This window comes from Notothenia rossii, assembly GCF_949606895.1.
Source record: "Notothenia rossii genome assembly, contig: scaffold_27, whole genome shotgun sequence".
NCBI classification, from domain to species: Eukaryota; Metazoa; Chordata; class Actinopteri; order Perciformes; family Nototheniidae; genus Notothenia; species Notothenia rossii.
Window position 1 is genome coordinate 384,832 of NW_027639488.1, and position 9,317 is coordinate 394,148.

The window sequence follows — 9,317 nt, forward strand, 5'->3', positions numbered from 1 at the left end:
TACACACACACGCAGCTGCTGCATGCAGCAACGCACACACAGGGAGGAGATGGCAGAGAGAACGCACTCCCCTGAAAACTCCCCTTGAATTCCTCCAGACTCAGAAAATGTAAAAGTTCACTTTTTGGAGATCCATAGAAAAAGGGTGAAAATGGAAAAAAGTATTCGAAAATAGTGCCTCATAAGGCGGGTAGAGTCCCTTGAAAACTCCCCTTGAATTCCTCCAGACTCAGAAAAAGTCAAAGTTGACTTTTTGGAGATCCATAGAAAAAGGGTGAAAATGAAAAAAAGTATGCTACAGCATGGATTCGAACACGCGACCAACCGCTTCCAGGGGCGAGCGTTAACGCAGTGAGCCACTGGACCTGAGTACTCAAACATGCCTACTTTTGCTTCTTAGAAACTCTGAATTCACTAAATGTACAACCTTTTCTCCATCAAAATGAACAAATGAGACATTAAATAACATCTACAGATCAAGACGAAGCGAATGGAAGCGGTCCCAGCCTCGTAGCTGTGAACAGCTGTGATCGCAGGAAAATGCTGTTACAAAGATTTCTCAGTATATCTCCGGGACATTTCCCTGGCTTTCCCACCGTCACAATGGACAAACGAGACATGAAATAACATCAACAGATCAAGACGAAGCGAATGGAGGTACCCCCGGAGTCATAGCATTTGTAAATCGAGACGAAACATCTCTCTCTCCCCCGCCTGCTTGCGAGGGGGAGGGGCAGTTTACACACACACGCAGCTGCTGCATGCAGCAACACACACATAGGGAGGAGATGGCAGAGAGAACGCACTCCCTTGAAAACTCCCCTTGAATTCCTCCAGACTCAGAAAATGTAAAATATCACTTTTTGGAGATCCATAGAAAAAGGGTGAAAATGGAAAAAAGTATTCAAAAATAGTGCCTCATAAGGCGGGTAGAGTCCCTTGAAAACTCCCCTTGAATTCCTCCAGACTCAGAAAAAGTCAAAGTTGACTTTTTGGAGATCCCCAGAAAAAGGGTGAAAATGAAAAAAAGTATGCCACAGTATGGATTCGAACACGCGACCAACCGCATCCAGGGGCGAGCATTAACGCAGTGAGCCACTGGACCTGAGTACTCAAACATGCCTACTTTTGCATCTTAGAAACTCTGAATTCACTAAATGTACAACCTTTTCTCCATCAAAATGAACAAATGAGACATTAAATAACATCTACAGATCAAGACGAAGCGAATGGAAGCGGTCCCAGCCTCGTAGCTGTGAACAGCTGTGATCGCAGGAAAATGCTGTTACAAAGATTTCTTAGTATATCTCCGGGACATTTCAATGGCTTTGCCACCGTCACAATGGACAAACGAGACATGAAATAACATCAACAGATCAAGACGAAGCGAATGGAAGTACCCCCGGAGTCATAGCATGTGTAAATCGAGACGAAACATCTCTCTCTCCCCCGCCTGCTTGCGAAGTGGAGGGGCAGTTTACACACACACACGCAGCTGCTGCATGCAGCAACGCACACAGAGGGAGGAGATGGCAGAGAGAACGCACTCCCCTGAAAACTCCCCTTGAATTCCTCCAGACTCAGAAAATGTAAAAGATCACTTTTTGGAGATCCATAGAAAAAGGGTGAAAATGAAAAAAAGAATGCCACAGCATGGATTCGAACACGCGACCAACCGCATCCAGGGGCGAGTGTTAACGCAGTGAGCCACTGGACCTGAGTACGCAAATATGCCTACTTGTGCATCTTAGACACTCTGAATTCACTAAATGTACAACTTTTTCTCCATCAAAATGAACAAATGAGACATGAAATAACATCTACAGATCAAGACGAAGCGAATGGAAGCGGTCCCAGTCTCGTAGCTGTGAACAGCTGTGATCGCAGGAAAATGCTGTTACAAAGATTTCTCAGTATATCTCCGGGACATTTCCCTGGCTTTCCCACCGTCACAATGGACAAACGAGACATGAAATAACATCAACAGATCAAGACGAAGCGAATGGAGGTACCCCCGGAGTCATAGCATGTGTAAATCGAGACGAAACATCTCTCTCTCCCCCGCCTGCTTGCGAGAGTGAGGGGCAGTTTACACACACACGCAGCTGCTGCATACAGCAACACACACACAGGGAGGAGATGGCAGAGAGAACGCACTCCCCTGAAAACGCCCCTTGAATTCCTCCAGACTCAGAAAATGTAAAAGATCACTTTTTGGAGATCCATAGAAAAAGGGTGAAAATGTAAAAAAGTATTCGAAAATAGTGCCTCATAAGGCGGGTAGAGTCCCTTGAAAACTCCCCTTGAATTCCTCCAGACTCAGAAAAAGTCAAAGTTGACTTTTTGGAGATCCATAGAAAAAGGGTGAAAATGAAAAAAAGTATTCGAAAATAGTGCCTCATAAGGCGGGTAGAGTCCCTTGAAAACTCACCTTGAATTCCTCCAGACTCAGAAAAAATCAAAGTTGACTTTTTGGAGATCCATAGAAAAAGGGTGAAAATGAAAAAAAGTATGCCACAGTATGGATTCGAACACGCGACCAACCGCATCCAGGGGCGAGCGTTAACGCAGTGAGCCACTGGACATGAGTACTCAAACATGCCTACTTTTGCATCTTAGAAACTCTGAATTCACTAAATGTACAACTTTTTCTCCATCAAAATGAACAAATGAGACATGAAATAACATCTACAGCTCAAGACGAAGCGAATGGAAGCGGTCCCAGTCTCGTAGCTGTGAACAGCTGTGATCGAAGGAAAATGCTGTTACAAAGATTTCTCAGTATATCTCCGGGACATTTCAATGGCTTTGCCACCGTCACAATGGACAAACGAGACATGAAATAACATCAACAGATCAAGACGAAGCGAATGGAAGTACCCCCGGAGTCATAGCATGTGTAAATCGAGACGAAACATCTCTCTCTCCCCCGCCTGCTTGTGAGGGGGAGGGGCAGTTTACACACACACGCAGCTGCTGCATGCAGCAACACACACACAGGGAGGAGATGGCAGAGAGAACGCACTCCCCTGAAAACTCCCCTTGAATTCCTCCAGACTCAGAAAATGTAAAAGATCACTTTTTGGAGATCCATAGAAAAAGGGTGAAAATGAAAAAAAGAATGCCACAGCATGGATTCGAACACGCGACCAACCGCATCCAGGGGCGAGCGTTAACACAGTGAGCCACTGGACCTGAGTACTCAAACATGCCTACTTGTGCATCTTAGACACTCTGAATTTACTAAATGTACAACTTTTTCTCCATCAAAATGAACAAATGAGACATGAAATAACATCTACAGATCAAGACGAAGCGAATGGAAGCGGTCCCAGCCTCGTAGCTGTGAACAGCTGTGATCGCAGGAAAATGCTGTTACAAAGATTTCTCAGTATATCTCCGGGACATTTCCCTGGCTTTGCCACCGTCACAATGGACACACGAGACATGAAATAACATCAACAGATCAAGACGAAGCGAATGGAGGTACCCCCGGAGTCATAGCATGTGTAAATCGAGACGAAACATCTCTCTCTCCCCCGCCTGCTTGCGAGGGGGAGGGGCAGTTTACACACACACGCAGCTGCTGCATGCAGCAACACACACATAGGGAGGAGATGGCAGAGAGAACGCACTCCCTTGAAAACTCCCCTTGAATTCCTCCAGACTCAGAAAATGTAAAAGATCACTTTTTGGAGATCCATAGAAAAAGGGTGAAAATGGAAAAAAGTATTCAAAAATAGTGCCTCATAAGGCGGGTAGAGTCCCTTGAAAACTCCCCTTGAATTCCTCCAGACTCAGAAAAAGTCAAAGTTGACTTTTTGGAGATCCATAGAAAAAGGGTGAAAATGAAAAAAAGTATGTCACAGCATGGATTCGAACACGCGACCAACCGCATCCAGGGGCGAGCATTAACGCAGTGAGCCACTGGACCTGAGTACTCAAACATGCCTACTTTTGCATCTTAGAAACTCTGAATTCACTAAATGTACAACTTTTTCTCCATCAAAATGAACAAATGAGACATTAAATAACATATACAGATCAAGACGAAGCGAATGGAGGTACCCCCGGAGTCATAGCATGTGTAAATCGAGACGAAACATCTCTCTCTCCCCCGACTGCTTGCGAAGGGGAGGGGCAGTTTACACACACACGCAGCTGCTGCATGCAGCAACACACACACAGGGAGGAGATGGCAGAGGGAACGCACTCCCCTGAAAACTCCCCTTGAATTCCTCCAGACTCAGAAAAAGTCAAAGTTGACTTTTTGGAGATCCATAGAAAAAGGGTGAAAATGAAAAAAAGTATGCCACAGTATGGATTCGAACACGCGACCAACCGCATCCAGGGGCGAGCATTAACGCAGTGAGCCACTGGACCTGAGTACTCAAACATGCCTACTTTTGCATCTTAGAAACTCTGAATTCACTAAATGTACAACCTTTTCTCCATCAAAATGAACAAATGAGACATTAAATAACATCTACAGATCAAGACGAAGCGAATGGAAGCGGTCCCAGCCTCGTAGCTGTGAACAGCTGTGATCGCAGGAAAATGCTGTTACAAAGATTTCTCAGTATATCTCCGGGACATTTCCCTGGCTTTCCCACCGTCACAATGGACAAACGAGACATGAAATAACATCAACAGATCAAGACGAAGCGAATGGAGGTACCCCCGGAGTCATAGCATGTGTAAATCGAGACGAAACATCTCTCTCTCCCCCACCTGCTTGCGAAGGGGAGGGGCAGTTTACACACACACGCAGCTGCTGCATGCAGCAACGCACACACAGGGAGGAGATGGCAGAGAGAACGCACTCCCCTGAAAACTCCCCTTGAATTCCTCCAGACTCAGAAAATGTAAAAGTTCACTTTTTGGAGATCCATAGAAAAAGGGTGAAAATGGAAAAAAGTATTCGAAAATAGTGCCTCATAAGGCGGGTAGAGTCCCTTGAAAACTCCCCTTGAATTCCTCCAGACTCAGAAAAAGTCAAAGTTGACTTTTTGGAGATCCATAGAAAAAGGGTGAAAATGAAAAAAAGTATGCTACAGCATGGATTCGAACACGCGACCAACCGCTTCCAGGGGCGAGCGTTAACGCAGTGAGCCACTGGACCTGAGTACTCAAACATGCCTACTTTTGCTTCTTAGAAACTCTGAATTCACTAAATGTACAACCTTTTCTCCATCAAAATGAACAAATGAGACATTAAATAACATCTACAGATCAAGACGAAGCGAATGGAAGCGGTCCCAGCCTCGTAGCTGTGAACAGCTGTGATCGCAGGAAAATGCTGTTACAAAGATTTCTCAGTATATCTCCGGGACATTTCCCTGGCTTTCCCACCGTCACAATGGACAAACGAGACATGAAATAACATCAACAGATCAAGACGAAGCGAATGGAGGTACCCCCGGAGTCATAGCATTTGTAAATCGAGACGAAACATCTCTCTCTCCCCCGCCTGCTTGCGAGGGGGAGGGGCAGTTTACACACACACGCAGCTGCTGCATGCAGCAACACACACATAGGGAGGAGATGGCAGAGAGAACGCACTCCCTTGAAAACTCCCCTTGAATTCCTCCAGACTCAGAAAATGTAAAAGATCACTTTTTGGAGATCCATAGAAAAAGGGTGAAAATGAAAAAAAGTATGTCACAGCATGGATTCGAACACGCGACCAACCGCATCCAGGGGCGAGCATTAACGCAGTGAGCCACTGGACCTGAGTACTCAAACATGCCTACTTTTGCATCTTAGAAACTCTGAATTCACTAAATGTACAACTTTTTCTCCATCAAAATGAACAAATGAGACATTAAATAACATCTACAGATCAAGACGAAGCGAATGGAGGTACCCCCGGAGTCATAGCATGTGTAAATCGAGACGAAACATCTCTCTCTCCCCCGACTGCTTGCGAAGGGGAGGGGCAGTTTACACACACACGCAGCTGCTGCATGCAGCAACACACACACAGGGAGGAGATGGCAGAGGGAACGCACTCCCCTGAAAACTCCCCTTGAATTCCTCCAGACTCAGAAAAAGTCAAAGTTGACTTTTTGGAGATCCATAGAAAAAGGGTGAAAATGAAAAAAAGTATGCCACAGTATGGATTCGAACACGCGACCAACCGCATCCAGGGGCGAGCATTAACGCAGTGAGCCACTGGACCTGAGTACTCAAACATGCCTACTTTTGCATCTTAGAAACTCTGAATTCACTAAATGTACAACCTTTTCTCCATCAAAATGAACAAATGAGACATTAAATAACATCTACAGATCAAGACGAAGCGAATGGAAGCGGTCCCAGCCTCGTAGCTGTGAACAGCTGTGATCGCAGGAAAATGCTGTTACAAAGATTTCTCAGTATATCTCCGGGACATTTCCCTGGCTTTCCCACCGTCACAATGGACAAACGAGACATGAAATAACATCAACAGATCAAGACGAAGCGAATGGAGGTACCCCCGGAGTCATAGCATGTGTAAATCGAGACGAAACATCTCTCTCTCCCCCACCTGCTTGCGAAGGGGAGGGGCAGTTTACACACACACGCAGCTGCTGCATGCAGCAACGCACACACAGGGAGGAGATGGCAGAGAGAACGCACTCCCCTGAAAACTCCCCTTGAATTCCTCCAGACTCAGAAAATGTAAAAGTTCACTTTTTGGAGATCCATAGAAAAAGGGTGAAAATGGAAAAAAGTATTCGAAAATAGTGCCTCATAAGGCGGGTAGAGTCCCTTGAAAACTCCCCTTGAATTCCTCCAGACTCAGAAAAAGTCAAAGTTGACTTTTTGGAGATCCATAGAAAAAGGGTGAAAATGAAAAAAAGTATGCTACAGCATGGATTCGAACACGCGACCAACCGCTTCCAGGGGCGAGCGTTAACGCAGTGAGCCACTGGACCTGAGTACTCAAACATGCCTACTTTTGCTTCTTAGAAACTCTGAATTCACTAAATGTACAACCTTTTCTCCATCAAAATGAACAAATGAGACATTAAATAACATCTACAGATCAAGACGAAGCGAATGGAAGCGGTCCCAGCCTCGTAGCTGTGAACAGCTGTGATCGCAGGAAAATGCTGTTACAAAGATTTCTCAGTATATCTCCGGGACATTTCCCTGGCTTTCCCACCGTCACAATGGACAAACGAGACATGAAATAACATCAACAGATCAAGACGAAGCGAATGGAGGTACCCCCGGAGTCATAGCATTTGTAAATCGAGACGAAACATCTCTCTCTCCCCCGCCTGCTTGCGAGGGGGAGGGGCAGTTTACACACACACGCAGCTGCTGCATGCAGCAACACACACATAGGGAGGAGATGGCAGAGAGAACGCACTCCCTTGAAAACTCCCCTTGAATTCCTCCAGACTCAGAAAATGTAAAAGATCACTTTTTGGAGATCCATAGAAAAAGGGTGAAAATGAAAAAAAGTATGTCACAGCATGGATTCGAACACGCGACCAACCGCATCCAGGGGCGAGCATTAACGCAGTGAGCCACTGGACCTGAGTACTCAAACATGCCTACTTTTGCATCTTAGAAACTCTGAATTCACTAAATGTACAACTTTTTCTCCATCAAAATGAACAAATGAGACATTAAATAACATCTACAGATCAAGACGAAGCGAATGGAGGTACCCCCGGAGTCATAGCATGTGTAAATCGAGACGAAACATCTCTCTCTCCCCCGACTGCTTGCGAAGGGGAGGGGCAGTTTACACACACACGCAGCTGCTGCATGCAGCAACACACACACAGGGAGGAGATGGCAGAGGGAACGCACTCCCCTGAAAACTCCCCTTGAATTCCTCCAGACTCAGAAAAAGTCAAAGTTGACTTTTTGGAGATCCATAGAAAAAGGGTGAAAATGAAAAAAAGTATGCCACAGTATGGATTCGAACACGCGACCAACCGCATCCAGGGGCGAGCATTAACGCAGTGAGCCACTGGACCTGAGTACTCAAACATGCCTACTTTTGCATCTTAGAAACTCTGAATTCACTAAATGTACAACCTTTTCTCCATCAAAATGAACAAATGAGACATTAAATAACATCTACAGATCAAGACGAAGCGAATGGAAGCGGTCCCAGCCTCGTAGCTGTGAACAGCTGTGATCGCAGGAAAATGCTGTTACAAAGATTTCTCAGTATATCTCCGGGACATTTCCCTGGCTTTCCCACCGTCACAATGGACAAACGAGACATGAAATAACATCAACAGATCAAGACGAAGCGAATGGAGGTACCCCCGGAGTCATAGCATGTGTAAATCGAGACGAAACATCTCTCTCTCCCCCACCTGCTTGCGAAGGGGAGGGGCAGTTTACACACACACGCAGCTGCTGCATGCAGCAACGCACACACAGGGAGGAGATGGCAGAGAGAACGCACTCCCCTGAAAACTCCCCTTGAATTCCTCCAGACTCAGAAAATGTAAAAGTTCACTTTTTGGAGATCCATAGAAAAAGGGTGAAAATGGAAAAAAGTATTCGAAAATAGTGCCTCATAAGGCGGGTAGAGTCCCTTGAAAACTCCCCTTGAATTCCTCCAGACTCAGAAAAAGTCAAAGTTGACTTTTTGGAGATCCATAGAAAAAGGGTGAAAATGAAAAAAAGTATGCTACAGCATGGATTCGAACACGCGACCAACCGCTTCCAGGGGCGAGCGTTAACGCAGTGAGCCACTGGACCTGAGTACTCAAACATGCCTACTTTTGCTTCTTAGAAACTCTGAATTCACTAAATGTACAACCTTTTCTCCATCAAAATGAACAAATGAGACATTAAATAACATCTACAGATCAAGACGAAGCGAATGGAAGCGGTCCCAGCCTCGTAGCTGTGAACAGCTGTGATCGCAGGAAAATGCTGTTACAAAGATTTCTCAGTATATCTCCGGGACATTTCCCTGGCTTTCCCACCGTCACAATGGACAAACGAGACATGAAATAACATCAACAGATCAAGACGAAGCGAATGGAGGTACCCCCGGAGTCATAGCATTTGTAAATCGAGACGAAACATCTCTCTCTCCCCCGCCTGCTTGCGAGGGGGAGGGGCAGTTTACACACACACGCAGCTGCTGCATGCAGCAACACACACATAGGGAGGAGATGGCAGAGAGAACGCACTCCCTTGAAAACTCCCCTTGAATTCCTCCAGACTCAGAAAATGTAAAATATCACTTTTTGGAGATCCATAGAAAAAGGGTGAAAATGGAAAAAAGTATTCAAAAATAGTGCCTCATAAGGCGGGTAGAGTCCCTTGAAAACTCCCCTTGAATTCCTCCA